The sequence below is a fragment of the Zingiber officinale genome, chromosome 1A (genome assembly GCF_018446385.1).
Source record: "Zingiber officinale cultivar Zhangliang chromosome 1A, Zo_v1.1, whole genome shotgun sequence".
In the NCBI taxonomy this organism is placed as follows: domain Eukaryota; kingdom Viridiplantae; phylum Streptophyta; class Magnoliopsida; order Zingiberales; family Zingiberaceae; genus Zingiber; species Zingiber officinale.
Window position 1 is genome coordinate 64,365,385 of NC_055987.1, and position 18,645 is coordinate 64,384,029.

The following is an 18,645-nucleotide window of genomic DNA, read 5'->3' on the forward strand; positions in this document are numbered from 1 at the left end:
CCATCTTAATCTGATCGAAGCATCTTAATACTCTTACCAAGTTGGTTTTGTACTTCATTCTTGAATTCTTTGAACTTTTCAAAGGATTCTAACTTATGTCTCATCTGATACACAAGTCATATCTACTGAAATCATCAGTGAAGGTAATAAAGTAATAATAGACTTCTCTAGCTACTATTCTGAAAGGGCTACATACATCAGTATGTATGAGTCTTAATAGATCATTAGCCCTTTCGCCGTATCCACTAAATGGAGTCTTTGTCATCTTGCCTTGATGATAAGATTCGCATGCCTCATATGATTCAAAATCAAATGAGTCCATAAGTTCATCCTTATGAAGTCACTACAACAAAAATGGCTTTTCGCAGCACGCAAATTCACTTTTCGCAGCGCGCATTGTGCGCTGCACAATTAAAAGCTGTTGAAAGTCATAAATTATTCGCGACGTGCTTTTGCGCGCTGTGAATAGTATTTTCCGCAGCGCGCAAAGCACACCGCGGATACTATTATCCGCGGAGTGCTTTGCGCGCCGCGGATAGTATTTTTCGTAGCGCGCAACGTACGCCGCGGATACTATTATCCGCGGCGTGCTTTGCGCGCTGCGGATAGTATTTTCCACAGTGTGGAAAGCATGCCGCGAATAATAGTATCCGCGGCGTGCGTTGCGCGCTACGAAAAATACTATCGACAGCGCGTAAACGTATGTTGTTAATGGTCTTAACTATATTAAAAAAAATTACAAAAATAATAAATTAAAATTTTACAACAAATTTAGTGCAAATCAAATCCATACAGAATTAATAAAAGTCATAGCTTTTCATTATACCACAAAAACTCAAAACATCTAAAACAATATATGAAATCTCTAACAAACTAGCAATTTCATAACAACAATTCAACTTACAATCCAAACAAATTAGTATAATATGTATCAATCACACAATACTATAAATTTAGATAATCATGCGACCGTGCTTCCTATTGCATTATCGAGAAACTGCATTTCATCATTTGATCGAATTAGGTCCACCTGAAATTGAACACATGTACCAACTCACAAGTAAAAAACAGCTTGAACACATGCACAAGGAGGTACAGAAAAAACATTTTAGGCTGTATAAATAGAGATCTTAAGTATAAATTCTTATGAAAAACAAGATCAGTGAAATAAAATACTAAAGGAATCTAAAATGAGTGGACATGCTTACTATTTTCTCTCCAACAGCTTGAGTACTAGGCTCCCCATTTTTTTTCTTGTGACCTTCAATCCAAACTTGCAATCTTGTAATTTTTGTATTTACCGGACTTGTCTTTTCCTTAAATATAGAAATATATACAAAATCATTACGACACAATTCAAAAGATACATATATCATTACTTATTACTTAAATTATAAAAAATTAAAAATAATTACCATAATGTGAGTCAAACGAGCATAACCTACCTGAATGGAGAAGTCTCAAATCCTGTTAAGGCACTACCACAACAAATCTACTGATATTTTGAGCTGGAAAATCCAAATTGGATACGCTTCAGCTGTTACCGATAAGAATTAAATCCACGTAATTATTTAACAAAGAACATACAAGAAACTAAGACGGAAAAGTGAAACTGTTCGACCAGAAGGAACAACAATTACATAATATCTTTCCGATCTTGTAGCAGCAAATCAAACTCGGAAAAGCAAGTAGCATGGAAGTTCCATCTCAGATATGCTCGTTGAGAAGAACTACCTTAGCACAAATCATAGAGCTTTCTAGATATGTAGCAAGCCAACAGAGACCAAGCCAACACTCAGACGCCATCACAATGCAAGACCAAACACTACTGTGCGGAAAAGAATTAGTGCTATCAATTCAACAGTACATTAAAGACATGAATCTAGTGGCAGACTTATATATAACATGCTTGCGAATATAAGTAAATACCTCTTCGTTCAAAATACAATTTGAAGATTATCTAGGTCTATGTATGTCATCTTAGGGTCCTCTGCCATTTTAGTATCAAATAGAGGAGTAGCCATCTTGGGAGGGTTCTAAATAAAGGTGAATCACTCATTAAGATAAAAAATCTCCAAAACAATCAAACATGCAAGTTAACTTTTTGATTACCAAGAAAGAAAATCACATATAAAAAATTGATTCCTACATCATTATATTTTAAACAAATAAATATCATGTATTATTCACACAAGTTTTACAAAACTTGTAATTACAAAACTTGAAAAAACCTATCATTATATTTTAATAGGTAGAGGTAACTGACAAAGTTTCCTTGGTATTATGTCCTTCCATCATGTAATTGCCACAAAGTTAATTTTTTTTATGGATAACAGTATATAAATATGATCATTCTTTGGCCTGTACCAAACAGATTTGCTATTGTTATAAGAGAGATAGTTCAATAAACTAGATTGCAAATGAATCATAGAGATTGCAGGAACCTAAGTTGAAAGAAAACGTTTAATATGTCATCAAGATAATATACATACTAAACCTAGAACTCTATCATAGAACAAAACAAAAAAGATATTAAAAAAAAAGAAGAAAATAAAGTATGGAAAACCTAGAACTCTATCATAGAACTCTTATCCTAATTGTTAGAAAAAGAGGTAGAAACATGGGAGAATTAGGATATACACAAACCTAAGAGGAGATGAACTCTTATCCATTAGATTAATTCTAAACTAAATAAATCTACACACAATCAACAACTAATTACAACATGTATCAACTAATGATATACCAATCATACTAACTGATCTAATAATCCAATTAACCCTAATTCCTACACCTTACCTCAAATCACAGCTACTGTTGATGTTGGAACAAATAGAGCAGAACCAAGAACACCTACAGTACACAGAACCTCACCTCACAGTCGTGCTTGTTGATCTACAGCACTCAACCTCATTGGAATCAATCGGATCACAACAGGAGGTCAAGCAGGGAGATCACTGATAAATTAACCATCCTTCTAGCCTCTTCCTGGCAGCTCAAGAACACCTCCTTGATACCAACATCTCCAAATCTGTAACCTAATTCAACCGAAAAGAAGAAGAGGATCGGTAACAGAGAAGAAGACCTAAGCTTACCTCAATCGGTTGTTTCCAAAAGGTATCGCCCAATCCGATCCACTTTGAGGAGCCACGGATCGTTATGTGAACAGCTCAAGAAGGAGGAAACGAAGGGTCAATCGGTCGGAAACAACCAAAACCAAGCCCTCCACCGTGCCCTAGCCACCTAGCCATAGTCGCTCACGCGTAAGAACCGGCCGAGGAAGGGATCGCTCCATCGGAAGAGCTTGGACAGCGTCAGCACCTTCAAGAATCCGGCGACGGTCCTCAGTGATGGATCGAAAGCGCTAGAGGGGGGGGGGGTGAATAGCGCTCGTGGCTATTTTGTTTTTCGAAATCGTAAAAGCTTGTTCAGAAATAACGCAGCGAAAAGTAAATAAAGTGGACACGAAGGATTTACTTCGTTCAGAGTCTGTGACGACTCCTACTCGAAGGCCCGCGATCCTTGATCGCTTCCGGTGGGCAACAACTATAATTCGTAAAAGCTATTACAAGCTAAGTACAATTTAAGCAGAAAAGAATATTGTACCAACAATAAAAAGACTAAAACTGAAGCTCCGGGTTGTCGTTGCAGCACTTCTGAGTCGAGACATTAGCAGCTTGTCGCACGGAGAATGCTTAGTAGATTGTATATGTAAAGCTGCACCACAACCCTCCTTTTATATGAGGTTCCGAGCGCCTGGGACCTTTCCGGGCGCCTGGAGTGTGACGTGGCCAGCCAACCAGGTTGCTCCACGTCGCGAAGTCACGCAGGGGATAAAAGTTGGTCCTGGGCGCCCGGACCTATTCCGGGCGCTCGGACCTCCGGGCGCCCGGACCTCCTTTTTCCAGGAGCCGCTTCTCCTGCAAAACAAGGTTAGTCCGAGCAATTGCATACCCTGCAAGAAAATATTAGAATCTGATAATTCATAAGTGAAAAAGAGCTGACAGTCTTCGGACTGTCCGAGTCTGACTTCGGATTTCCAACCGGAAACCCTAGGTCAACCCGACGCCTACTGTTCCCTCTACGGGGAACGCGTCCTCACCTACTCCACTCAGGAGATTTACCTGATGCCAGTCCGGTCCTCCAGACCGACTGGACTTTTCGGCTAGGGTTACCCCCCCTAAGACCTAGGGTTACCGCCCCCTAGGGTTTTTCTCCACCTAGGGTTACCGCCCCCTAGGACCTAAGGTTACCGCCCCTTAGGATTTTCCTCCACCTAGGGTTACCGCCCCCTAGGACCTAAGGTTACCGCCCCTTAGGGTTTTCCTCCACCTAGGGTTACCGCCCCCTAGGACCTAAGGTTACCACCCCTCAGGGTTTTCCCTCACCTAGGCTTACCGAAACACTCATTCAAACATGTTAGATCACACACTAACTTAACTTTGAATCCTTTGCCATTATCAAAACTAAGGTTCGATCGTCGGATGCTTCCCGCACCAACAATCTCCCCCTTTTTGATAATGGCAACCGAAATTCAATGTTAAGTAGAAAATATGCAGTTATGTATAAGCACAAGAAACAAGATAAGCGTGATAGCAAGATAAGCATAAACATAGCTCCCCCTTAATATAAGTTATTCTCTTTGAATTTTTTACTAATAGCCATAGCTCCCCCTTAATACAAGCTCCCTTTAAAATATTTTCTTTGAATTTCTCTACTCTCCCCCTTTGCCATATATAAAAAATGAGCTAGTTTTGAAAAACTTAACTTTTCAAGACAGAATTTAGCAGAAAACATTTTAACTTAGGCAAGGAGCAAGTGAAAGGCAATACCTTAGAATTGATTTTGCTTAAAGAGGTATAGCAAAAAGGAGCTCTTTTTAACTTAGTGTATTTTGAGGAGTTTCCAAAAATTTTCACAAAAAAATTTTCAAAACACAATTTTCAACTTCAGAAATTTTTCGGAAAAATATTCAGGTTTTTTAAAGAAAATTTCCAAGGAAAATTTTCAACTTAAAGAAGTTAATTGTAGCTTAACAAAATTTTTCAAACTTTAAAGAATTTTCTAACTTAAGAAAAAAATTTTAACTTAACGAATTTTTGAAAAAGTTTCAGCTTAAATAATTTTCTAACAAAATTCCAAAAAAAAATTTCAAAATAGAGGACACTTGAAAGTTTTAAATTTGGAGAAGTTTTTGAAAATTTGTTTAAAGCATGTTTTTGAAATGAATTTCAAGAATACTTAAGGCAAAGGAGAAGCGATAACCTTAATATTTAATAGCTTGCCATTTTGTTTAAGTAAGGTATCAGAGCCCTAAGGTCCAAGCATTAGTTAAGATTTGTTTTGATAAGGTATCAGATCCCTTAAGTACAAGGATGCTTGAACTTATTATTTCCATTTCCTTTAGTTTGAGAGATACTTTTAGCTAAGATAAGGTTATTTTTGTCTTTAACAAGTAACTAAGCAAATGTTTGTGATATTACAACACTTTAATTTCTTAGTTTTTAAAGAGGGAGTTTAGCAAAAAAAATTTGATCAAGACTCAGTTTAGCTAAGAAAAATACTTTTATCAAAGACTTAGCTAAACTTATGAAGATAATAGTTTTGTTAAGTATTTAACCTTAAAAAGACTTAGTTTTAAAAAGACTTATGAAGATAATTGTTTTGATGAAATTTTGAGAATGCTTTGGAAAATACTTAGCATTTTCAGCACAACTTAGCATGTGAAAACAATTGATTTGAGAGACACTTAGCTAATAATTTTTTTTTTTTAACTTTAACAAATACTTAGCTAAATTTGAAAATACTTAGCTATATATTCAGCTTAAAAATGATTGTCTTGAGAAAACTTCTTGCCAAATAGCTAAGTTTATAGTATAGTCTAACTAAGCTTAGTTAAAGAAGACTTGATAAAGTACTTAGCTTAAAGAGGTTTTACATAAAGGCTTAGCTTTGAAAACATTCTAGAAGAGTTATAATTTAAAAGCCAGGTCATAAATAATTTCAATTTTAAAGTTAAGTTAAGAATAACCTTAATTTTTGAAGATAAGTAAAAATTAGTTTTTAATTTTGAGGTCAAGTTAAAATTTTATTTTAACGAAAAACTAATTTTAAAACCAATTTAAAATCACTTCCCCTTAATAAATTCTTTGAGTTCAGGAGTCCAAGCATGAGAGGTTAAAAAGCAATTTTCCTATCTTTCCATCTCTCTCATTCTAGATAAACAAGCATGTTTAGCATATGAGTGAACGTGAGATGGAGTTAACATTTGCAATCATAATTTTATAATATGATTTGAGAATTAAAGATTTTTAAACCCTTTTAAATTGAATAACATTCTGAAATTAATTGATTTTGAAATGATTTTAAAAAAATTTAATGATTTTGAAATGCATTTTCAAAATATTTTTGAAATGAATTTTCAAAATATTTTTCAAATAATTTTAAATGATTTTTAAAAGAGTTTTTTTTCAAATAATTTTTAAAGGATTTTTAAAATTCGGTTTTAAAATATTTTTAAATGATTTAAAAAGATTTTTCAAGTAATTTTGAAATTAAATTTTAAAAAAATTTTAAATAATTTTGAAAAGATTTTTAATGGAATTTTTTAAATGATTTTCAAAATAATTTTTAAAGGACTTTTAAAGGAATTTTAAAATGATTTTCAAAATAATTTTTTAAGGACTTTTAAAGGAATTTTTAAAATGATTTTCAAAATAATTTTTAAAGAACTTTTAAATGAATTTTAAAATGATTTTCAAAATAATTTTTAAAGGACTTTTAAATGAATTTTAAAATTAAATTTTGAAGTAATTTTGAAATTAATTTGAATTTCAATTAATTATCAGTTTGTTTTTAATTACTTAGTCATCTCACCCGATCTGAATTTTCAATCAAGGAATCCTATAATTTTTGTGAGATGAATTGAGGTTCAATTTAAGGGTTTGGTTTAACTTTGTGTTAGATTCAGGTTTAGCTTTGGGTTCAACAAGTAAGCATTCTTTGGATAAACTTCTGGGCTATGGTGAGTCACAAGGAATTCATTAAAGTATCCATGCTTTCGAGGTTTTCCAAATAGTCCTACCCATTGAACTTAATAATAAACCTTGGTCTAACTAGTTAGGATCCATTTAAGGGAAGCTTCGGTCAGTTCCACTTGGCTAAATGCACCAGGTCGAAGCCATATCTTCCTAGACATGCGATGCTCAAGCTTCCCTAACTTACTATCATCCAAAAACTTCACCAGTACCGTGGGTCAAGTTAAACCTAGCCCATTTTTTCTAACCTTAATTACCCTGCCGGGTAGTCTACTCTTGTTTACCCATTTTAGGTAGATTAGTTAAGGGTGCCAGCTATTCTGGATCCTCCTTCTAAATATTTATTTGATTTAAATTTGAATAATTGATTTTGAATTTTGAATTTTGAGTTTTAATAATTTTGAATTTTAATAATTTCAAATTTTTGAATTTTGAATTTTAGTAATTAATTTTAAATTTTGAATTTTGAGTTTTAAATTAATTTCGAATTTTGAATTTTGAGTTTTAGTTTAATTTCGAATTTTGAATTTTGAGTTTTAAATTAATTTCGACTTTTGAATTTTGAGTTTGAATTTTAAGTTACGAATTTTGAAATTTAAATTTAATTATTAATTTTAATTGTTTTTCTGCTAGCTCCCCCTAGATCATAGCCTCGATAAAGTTTATCGAGGTAATGTATTTGATCCTTAGGAACCCAATAATGTCCAAGTCCTACTTGATTGATCAGGTTGGACTTGGCAACCCAAGCTTGGACCGATTTACTATTTGATTTGTTTATTAAGGATAGGTAAGATTTATATTTCTTTTTATATCCTAGTCCAGTTCGATTATAGATTGCCCTTTGTGTTCCAAGAATCAAGTCAAGATTCTTGGATCCCAAGGAAAATCGTTCTAGGGTTGTTTTCAAATCCTTTACCTGACTTTTCAGATTGGAATTCTCTTCCTCAAGTTTTTGAACTTGAGTTGAGGTTCCAGTCTGAACTTGATCAGTTAAGGATTCGTTGTTAGGCGTTTCTTTAAGGAGTGTTACCTCCTTTAGAAGCGATTTGATTTGAATCTTGGACTTAGCTACTTTATGCATTAAATAATTAATTAAGCTATATAAACGATTTTTACTTACAGAGGGGTTCGGTCCTTCAGAAACAGATGCGGATCCGTGGCTTCTCTCGGACTCAGCTTCCGATTCGTCCTCACTTCCGGATCCGTTGGTGTAGTCCCGGGCTGTCAAGGCGAGAAAGTTCGTCTGTTCTAGTTCTTCATCATCGGATTCCTCGGAAGAAGACTCGTCCCATGTTGCCTTCAATGCCTTCTTTCTTTTGGGTTTCTTTAGATCCTTCTGGTTCGGGCAATTTGCCTTGATGTGACCCTTCTGATTGCAGAGCTTCTTTACTAAGTTGACTATCTCGGTTGTAAGTTCATCGTCGTCTTCCGAATCTGGTTCTTCTTCTGACTCAGGTTCGGTTCTCCGCTTGATTTTTGACTCACGCGATCTCCCTGTTCCTGCAACCAAAGCCAACCCTTTCTCGGTCGGGCATGCATTAGTCTGTTCGTGAAGTTTGAGTTCTGCAAAAAGTTCATCTAGTTTAATGGTAGATAAGTCCTTGGAGACCTTGTAGGCATCTACCATGGATGCCCACAAGGTGTTCCTTGGAAAGGCGTTTAGAGAATACCTTATGATGTCCCGGTTGTCTACCTTCTGTCCAATTGCATGAAGACCATTGAGCAGATCTTGAATCTGGGCATGGAGTTGGGTAGCTGTTTCACCTTCCTGCAATTTGATGTTAAATAATTTATTAAAAATTAGGTCTCTTTTACTTACCTTGGTGTCGGATGTCCCTTCATGAAGTTCAATTAGCTTCTCCCACAACTCTTTGGCACTGTTGAAGGGGCCGACGCGGTTGAGTTCTTCTTTTGATAGGCCACACTGGAGGGTGCAGGTTGCCTTTGCATTTGCTTCCACCTTCTTGATAAAAGATGCATCCCAGTCCTCGTACGGTAGTGGTTTGCCGGAGCTATCAGATGGTAGTTGGAATCCGGTTTTGACAATCATCCAGACTACAAAGTGAGTCTGGAGATATGCCTCCATCCGACCCTTCCAGTACCCGAAGTCGTCTCCGGTGAATAGCGGAGGGCGGGCTGTACTGTAGCCTTCTTGAAGGGCCATTTCAGATTAACCTAAAACGAAAAAACAACCAACAAAATGTCCCAGGACTTGGTCCTGGCTTAGTAGTGCGGAAGAAAAAAAATGGATCACGAACTCGGGTGGTGTTGCACCAATTCCGAGAAAAACCGATTCTGGGGAAAAAGAATTAGAATATAGCTATGAGGCTAAATTCTAATCGACTCCGAAAATCAAAAAAAAAAATACCACGAAAAAATATTTTGAATGGTGGTTGCACCGATTCAAAATGACCCCGCTCTGATACCAATTGATGGATCGAAAGCGCTAGGAGGGGGGGGTGAATAGCGCTCGTGGCTATTTTGTTTTTCGAAATCGTAAAAGCTTGTTCAGAAATAACGCAACGGAAAGTAAATAAAGTGGACACGAAGGATTTACTTCGTTCGGAGCCTGTGACGACTCCTACTCGAAGGCCCGCGATCCTTGATCGCTTCCGGTGGGCAACAACTATAATTCGTAAAAGCTATTACAAGCTAAGTACAATTTAAGCAGAAAAGAATATTGTACCGACAATAAAAAAACTAAAACTGAAGCTCCGGGTTGTCGTTGCAGCACTTCTGAGTCAAGACGTTAGCAGCTTGTCGCACGGAGAATGCTTAGTAGATTGTATATGTAAAGCTGCACCTCAACCCTCCTTTTATATGAGGTTCCGGGCGCCTGGGACCTTTCTGGGCGCCTGGAGTGTGTCGTGGCCAGCCAACCAGGTTGCTCCACGTCGCGAAGTCGCGCAGGGGAAAAAAGTTGGTCCCGGGCGCCCGGACCTGTTCCGGGCGCCCGGATCCATCCCGGGCGCCTGGACCTCCTTTTTCTAGGAGCCGCTTCTCCTACAAAACAAGGTTAGTCCGAGCAATTGCATACCCTGCAAGACAATGTTAGAATCTGATAATTCATAAGTGAAAAAGAGCTGACAGTCTTCGGACTGTCCGAGTCTGACTTCGGATTTCCAACCGGAAACCCTAGGTCGACCCGACGCCTACTGTTCCCTCTACGGGGAACGCGTCCTCACCTACTCCACACAGGAGATTTACCTGATGCCAGTCCGGTCCTCCAGACCGACTGGACTTTTCGCCTAGGGTTACCCCCCTAGGACCTAGGGTTACCGCCCCCTAGGGTTTTTCTCCACCTAGGGTTACCGCCCCCTAGGACCTAAGGTTACCGCCCCTTAGGGTTTTCCTCCACCTAGGGTTACCGCCCCCTAGGACCTAAGGTTACCGCCCCTTAGGGTTTTCCTCCACCTAGGGTTACCGACCCTAGGACCTAAGGTTACCACCCCTTAGGGTTTTTCACCTCCCTAACCGCAGCTAGGACTTTCCTGAAACACTCATTCAAACATGTTAGATCACACACTAACTTAACTTTGAATCCTTTGCCATTATCAAAACTAAGGTTCGATCGTCGGATGCTTCCCGCACCAACACTCAGGCTACGCGAAGAGGCCCAGATCGTTGGAAAGCAGTTGCCCTCTGTCGGCGTCGGGTGCGTCAGATCTTCCGCGTGAGAGAAGAGAGAGATCGGACTGAGAAGGAGAAGGGCGTCGGCTGGATCTGAGCTTAAGGGTCAATGCTGGCAGAGAAAAGATCGCCGGAGCTGAAGCCTTGCTCCGTCGGCGTCGATCGTCCGCGAGAGAGAACAGAGAAGAGAGAGGGAAGTCAGGTCGCGAGGGGTTGGGGAAGAAAGGTTCGGCGTTTGGGAAAGAAAATAAGGAAAAAGGATTATATAAATAAAACATTTCCTCACTTAAATTGGTATCCCAAACAGACTTTATCCGCGCCGTCAATTTGTCCCCTTAAAACCCGTCGTACGAGCTCCGAAAAATTTCCAGAAAATTTCTAAAAATTCCGGAAAAATTTTATAAGGCTATTACAGCGTGCAGCGTGAGAAGTTTTTCGGCGCCGTAGGGAAAAGTGCGGAGGGTGTGACAAGTGCGGACGAGGGTTTGGATTTTTGCTAAGGCTAATTATTAATAGATTAAACTAATTATTAATGGATTAATAATGACATTTATTAGAAATGTCAAGATAAAGGATCTAACATGATATTTTATTTTATTTTTGTATTATTTTTAAATAAATGTCATTATAAGGTATTTATTATGACACTTAGAAATAAGTGTCATTAAGATAATATCACAATAGATCAATTTTCCTGTAGTGGGAGAGGAAGCGGCGATGGCTTCGGCGGCTTTGATCCGGTTTATGTTTTTAACCTAGCATTTTTTTTATTTTAATTGTGTTTTTTTACTTATTACATTTTTATTTAATTACTTACTTTAAGTTTTTCTTTACTTATTTTTTTAAGTACCATGTTTATTATTGATCGGCTTTTGGGGTTGGATGTATTTTTTTTATTATTTACATATTTTTGTTTAATTTATTTTTTTTAAAGATAACTATCTTTTAAACTATAATTAAAAAAAAAAAATTAAAGTTGGTCAAAACATGCTGGGTCAAAACACATTCCTTTTAATCATGGTCGTAAATAATAATTTTTTTTTATTATTTTTTAAACTAATTGCAGCATGCTGCATGTCGTTAATAATTTTAAAAAGTATTCGCAGCGTGCTTATTTTTGCATGCTGTTATTGTTATTAAATATTTATAGTATTAACGACATACTTTTAATGTGCGCTGTTAATATCTAGACGTAATTTTTTTCCTTCTTTAAGTTTATACTATTAACAGCGCGCATCAATATGCACGCCGTTAATAATACTATTAACGGCGTGCTTTTAATGTGCGCTGTTAATAGCAAGCTGCGAAAAGCTATTTTTGTTGTAGTGAGTTGGGATATGCGACTTTCATTTATGTGACCCAAGCGACAATGTCAGAGATATGTTTGGTTGAAATCATTAGATTTGAACCGTTTGGTATTTATTTTATAAATTGGGTTTTCAAAGTCTAGAACATAGAGGCCATTTATAAGAGGTGCACTATAATAGAACATATCATTGAAATAAACGAAACAACATTTGTCCTTTATTACAAATGAAAAACTTTTCTTATCCAAACAAGAAATAAAGATAATATTCTTTATCAAAGAGGGCATATAACATCACTCTTCTAGTTCTAAAACAAGCCCAGTGGGCAAAGATAAGGAATATGTTCCTACAATGACAACAACAACTCTTGCACTATTGCCTACTCGTATGTCCACTTCGCCCTTTGGCAACGCTCTACTATTTCTCATGTTGGGATGTATACTAAAAGCCTAGCTTTTTGTATGAACATAAGAATCACATTGGTCAAATATCTACATTTATGTTAAATATAGTTGTCCATTTAATTTATATTGTAGATAACATGGTGTGTGGTGCCATACAGAAGATCATGTTATTAGTTCCTTATAAATTATAAATAGTAGCTCACAACCAAGATAGATTGGGACAAACCATTGGAATGGTTGTAGTGTAATTTGGTATTAGTTTATCTTGACTATAAAGTTACACTAGTACACTATGTGTGTATTGAGCAGGATCATTTGAGATTGTTTCTTTTTATACTGACTGCATAAAAGAACAAAACCTCTGTTATTATGGATGTACGTACTCTTAATCTCGATATAATAACAAACACATATACTTAATTAGTATTTATTTCTTTAATTTATCAATGGGTGAGATTTAGTTCGTTAAATCAATAAGCCCATAAGTTGGGAAATGATATTATTTATATGGTGTGTTGTTGATTATAGAAGGAAACTGTGTCCTAGTAATCTAAGTTGATGATGTCCCCTTGAGGAGCTCATAAGGATTGTCATGTCAACTCTGCAAGTGGACTTAGTCCGGCATGATAATAAAGTTGAGTGGTACTACTCTTAGAGCTAGATATTAATTAAATTAGTTGTCAGTAACACATTTAATTAGTGGACATTCGATATCTTAAACACAGGGAGACTAACACACTCATGTCAAGAAGGAGCCCATAATGTAATTTGAGATTGGTGTGGTAGTTCATTAATAACTTTTTAGTGGTATGAGTTATTATTGATTAACTTGAGTTGGGTGTTCGGGGCGAACATAGGAAGCTCAAGCTCATTGGGAGACCAAAACCAATTTCTCCTCTCGTTCCCTATTGTAGCCTCTATAAAGCCTTGTATCTACCCTAAGCCCATCTTCTAGTCCATGTTGTGGCCGACCAAGCACATCTTGGTGTCCAATATATGGCCGGCCAAGTCCTTCATGGAGCCTAAGTAGGGGTCGGCCAAGCCATGCTTGGTGACCAAGCATTGGGCCGGCCAAAGTAAAAGGAAAAGGAAGTTTTTGATTAAAAATAAAATTTTGTTAAAATCTTTCCTTATTTGTAGTTATCTACAATGGTTAAAAGATAGATTTTATTTTTGTTAAAATATTTCCTTTTTGTAGTTATCTACAATGGTTAAAAGAAAGATTTTAATTTTGTTTAAAACTTTTCCTTTTATAGCCATCTACTAAGGGAATTTAAAAGAGAGATTTTAATTTTTCCTTTTATAGCCATCCACATGGTTTTAAAAAAGAGTTCTAAATTTTAAAATCTTTCCTTAAAAGAGATATTTTAATTTTTGATAAAACTTTCCTTTTTGGTAACCATGATTTAAAAGAGAAGTTTTAATTTTAATCTTTCCTTTTTTGTAGATGTCTACATGATTTAAAAGAGAGATATTAATTTTAAAACTTTCTTTTATTGCCATGTACAATAGGAAATTTAGAAAAAGAGATTTTAATTGTTGTTAAAATTTCTTTTTTTTAAAGGGAGGCCACAAATAAGGAAGTTTTAATTATATTTAAAACTTTCCTTTTCTACCATGAGCAAGGATTATAAAAGAAGAGGAGGTGATGCCTTATAGTGTAACACATATTATTATTCTCCTCTTCTCCTTGCTTGTGGTCGGCCCTTTCCTTCTCTCTTCTCTTAAGGCCGGCGGCATCTATATTCCCTTCTTCCTCCTTTTCTTCCTTCTAAGGTCGGAGCTTGAAGAAGAAGAAGGAGAAGACAAGAAGTACCTAGGTGGCCGGTTGCTTGGAGGGGAAGAAGAAGAGGAGTTTCCTATTTTGGCATCCCTTGGTGGCTCGAGAGTCTTAGAGTAGAAGAAGTGGTTCGGGTGGATTCATCTTGGTAGATCGTTGCCCACACAACGTCCAAGAGGAGGAGAGGAATACAACAGAAGATCAAGAGGTCTTTAGCTACAAAGAAATGTATAACTAATTAATTGTTTCCTCTTCGAATTAATTAGTTAGTTTCTTTGCATGGATTCTGAAACACCAACACAAGAGGCTAGCAATTTTATATTTTGATTTCATGCTATCGATTTTGTATTTTGATTTTATATTTCGATCTTGTATTTCTATTGTGGTCTCTGTAGTTAAACCTAGGGTTACTGTAAGAAGTTAAATATCCAATTTCTTTGAAAGACTTTGTCTAGGAAGTGGTGGATGATCTCATAACCAAGAAGGCCTAGTGACTCGCCATGTTTAACCTAGAAGCCAATCTTTGAAATAGATATTTAATCAACTTCTGTAATATGATTTAACTTAAGAAGATCACATCGGTTAAACTTGGAGTAAAAATGTTAAGTATCGTTTCCAATCCAAGTTTAACTTCAGTAGAGCGCATGGGTGGCTAGGTTAAGTTCTGTGCTTGTACAAATTTTTGTACAAGGGAAACAGAACGGTGTTCTGAGTAGCAACCAACATCTCAGCCCCTGCACATTAGTACAAATGTGAGACGTGCATCCGGTATCTAATACCCATGAAGAAGAAATAGATAAATTGACTTCTATAATATATATATACCTAAGGCAAAAGTCTCACTTCTCTTTCTCTTTTATTTCAATTCCTCTAGGTATACCTTGTAGTTCTTCTTCCAATGTTTAGTCTCACCACAGTGGAAGCAGATTCCTTCCTTAGCAACCCCACCTTTAGGTTTCAATGCATGAGTCTTGCCCTTTCCTTTGGCTTGGGTCTTACCCTTACCTTTGGGCTTCCAATTGCCTTTATCCTCAGACACCATCAAAATGATACTAGGCTTTGCCTTCTTAAGGTTGAGTTCAGCAGTTTTCAACATGCTCAACATCTCAGGCAGCGGTTTTTCAATTTCATTCATGTTGTAGTTCATGACAAATTGACTATAGCTATCGGGCAATAACTGCAAGATAAGATCAGTGGCCAATTCTTGGCCTAATGGAAATCCCAATCGTTGTAGGTTTCTTACATACCCAATCATTTTGAGTACATATGACCCTATAAGACTTCCTTCTTACATTCTGCATTGAAACAGTGCTTTAGGGATCTCAAATCTCTCATGCCTTGCTTGTCCTTAATATAGTTGTCTAAAATGTTCAACCATATCATAAGCATCCATGTTCTCATGTTGCTTCTGAAGCTCAGAGTTCATGGTGGTGAGCATAAGACATGATACATCTAATGCATTATCTTGATGCTTCTTATAAGCATCCCTATCAGTTCTAGTGGCAGTAGCAGGGGGTACTTCAGGAATAGGCTGCTCTAGGATGTACAATTTTCTTTCTTTCTTGAAAAATATTCTCATGTTTCTATACCAGTCTAGGAAATTAGCTCCATTGAGTTTGTCCTTATCAAGGACAGATCACAGAGATAGTGTCTTCTATGTACTAGACGACATTGTGATCTACAACAATAAAATGTAGAAATAGGTATCGTATTAAGATTATTTAATTAGGCCTTTAATTAAATGATTCTACCACTGAATTCTAAAGTTTAGAAGGAGCAAGTCACTACTAGCTCTAAACCCAAAAGTAAAGACATTCAAGTGGGACAAGATCCACATTATATCTCATCTTGAGTTAGCTTTGCCTAATCGCCCAAGACTTGTATACATTAGGTAGGCAACGTGTACCAATTGAATAAGATCCATATTATACCTTATCTTGAGTTAGCTTTGGCTAATCGCCTAAGACTTAGTATAACTTAGGTAGACAACGTTTACCAATTACATCTTATGTAACTCTTGTATCTTTAGGTGAACAAGACTATTTATTCGTTTGCCCATCTTATGAAATCTACATTATAACTCATCTTGAGTTAGCTTTGGCTAATCGCTCAAGACTGGTATAATTTGAATTTCACCATATGTGATATGCCTCTAAGTTCTCAACTTAGTTAAGTCACACCCAAAGTTCAATAGTTGGATATCGTAATTGTCCTGTCGCACTCTACTAACATAAAATGAGTCACTTTGCTTTTGCAAATCTGACTACAAATGATCGAGGTAGTAGTGAGTACCAAACTTTGGTAGACATATGAAAAATGACCTAATTACGATAGCTACACATATATCACATACATTCATGGCATATCATGGCATACATCAACATATATGCTAATTTAAACATGACATGGTTATGGCCCCATCACTATGATCTTCTCAAGCCAATGAGAAGATCGAAAGGTCAACCTAGGTACAAGCATATTCTCCAAGTACTTCCTGTTGGTTGCTACTCGGAAAACCTAGTGGTTCCACTGTACAAAAATTTTGTACAAAGGTCTGAACCTTTTCCTAGCTACCATGTGTTCTTTTAAATTAAATTTTGGATCGCCTGCGGAACTTAACACGTTTGATCCAAAACTTAATCTATTTGTTCTTTAAGGTTTAGACTTGGATCTCCTGCGGAACTTAACACGTTTGATCCAAATCACCTAAGTTATTAATTCCATTAAATATTAATTTCCATAATTGGTTCCCAGTACTGACGTGGCGAGGCACATGACCTTCTTGGATATGGGAACAACCACCACCGACTAGACAAAACCTTTTATGGAAAGCTAATATTTAATTTCCTAAAATAACTTTAGGTCAACCAAAAAGAACAATCAAATCACAAGGAAAAGAAAAATAAAAGAACACAACTTCGAAAACATATTCGAAATACTAGAATCGTAAGCCTCTTGTATTTGGTATTATTTCCATAAATAACTAGCATGATGCGGAAAGGAAAAATTACTAGTTATACCTTCTAAAAAGACCTCTTGATCTTCTACCGTATTCCTCTTCTAACCTCGGACGTTGTGTGGGCAACGATCTTCCGAGATGAGAACCACCAAGCACCTTCTTCTTCCTTGCAAGTTTCGGCCACCACAATTCTCCAAGAGAAGTAGAGGTCCGGCCACCACCACCAAGCTCCAAGGGATGCAAGAAACAAAACCACCTTTCTCTCCTTCTTCTCCTAGCTAGAACCGGCCACCATCAAGAGCTCCAAGAGAGGTTGCCACCGGTCATAAGAAGAAGAGAAGAGGAAGAAGCTAGGGCCGGCCACCAAGGAGGAAAAGAGAGGAGAAGAATAATAGAGTTGATCACCCATGAAGGCACCTCTACCCCCTCTTTTATAATCCTTGGTCTTGGCAAATAAGGAAATTTAATTAAAAACTTCCTTAATTCTTTTGCCATGAAAAAGAAAAATTTATTTAATTAAAAACAATTTTCCTATTCTCAATTTACATGGCCGGCCACCATCAAGCTATAAACAAGGAGAGTTTTAATTAATTAAAACTTCCTAATTTGTCTCCAGAAATTTATAAAAATTTCTCCAATAATTTTCCCTTCATGGTGGTTAATAAAAAGGAAATTTTATAAATTAAAATTCTTCTTTTAAACATGTGGATAATTTCCAAAAGGAAAGTTATCTCTAAAAATTAAAATATCTTTTCAATCTACAAATAAGGAAAGATATCAAATCTTTTCTTAATCTTTTGTAGAAACTAATAAAATAGAATATTTAATTTTTAAACTTCTCTTTTAAATTATTATCATGGTTAAAAGGGAAAGTTTTTCTTAAAAATAAAATCTTCTTTCAATCTACAAATAAGGAAAGATTTCAAATCTTTTCTTAATCTTTTGTAGAAAGCTTTTAAAAGGAAAGATTTAATTTTTAAACTCTCTTTTAAAACTATGATATCCACATAAGAAATAATTTTAATAAAAAATCCTTTTTAATATGATGTGGCCGGCCACCTAAGCTTGGGCTCCAAGCTATTGGCCGGCCACCTTAAGGCCAACTTTTAGGCTTGGCCGGCCCCTATTGGTTGGGTAAGAAGGTGGGTATGTGGTGGGTATAAATCTCTATATACAAGAGGCTACTATAGGGACCGAGAGGAGGAATTGGTTTTGGTCTCCCGATAAAATTAAGCATCCCGTGCTCGCCCCGAACACACAACTTAATTTTAACAATAATAATTCATTCCACTAGAGAACTATTATTGAACTACCGCACCAATCCCAAATTACATTTTGGGCTCCTTCTTATCATGAGTGTGTTAGTCTCCCTGTGTTTAAGATATCGAATGCCCACTAATTAAGTGAGTTACTGACAACTCATTTAATTAATATCTTAGTCCAAGAGTAGTACCACTCAACCTTATCATCATGTCGGACTAGGTCCACCTGCAGGGTTTAACATGACAATCCTTATGAGCTCCTCTTG

General features: G+C 36.4%; 1 long non-coding RNA gene across 4 annotated transcripts; it reads right to left on the reverse strand.

Annotated features, from left to right (window-relative positions):
• Positions 1 to 1,298: 1,298 nt before the first annotated feature.
• On the reverse strand, positions 1,299 to 1,943 carry LOC122004791. Of its 4 annotated transcripts, XR_006118243.1 has the most exons (4): positions 1,930 to 1,943; positions 1,735 to 1,825; positions 1,446 to 1,537; positions 1,299 to 1,316 (listed from the first exon to the last, which is right to left on the reverse strand). It is a non-coding gene; the product is annotated as an uncharacterized LOC122004791 (long non-coding RNA). The 4 variants fall into 4 exon arrangements; XR_006118240.1 differs by having other exon boundaries at positions 1,299 to 1,537; XR_006118241.1 differs by having other exon boundaries at positions 1,299 to 1,537; positions 1,641 to 1,825.
• Between the last annotated feature and the right edge of the window lie 16,702 nt (positions 1,944 to 18,645).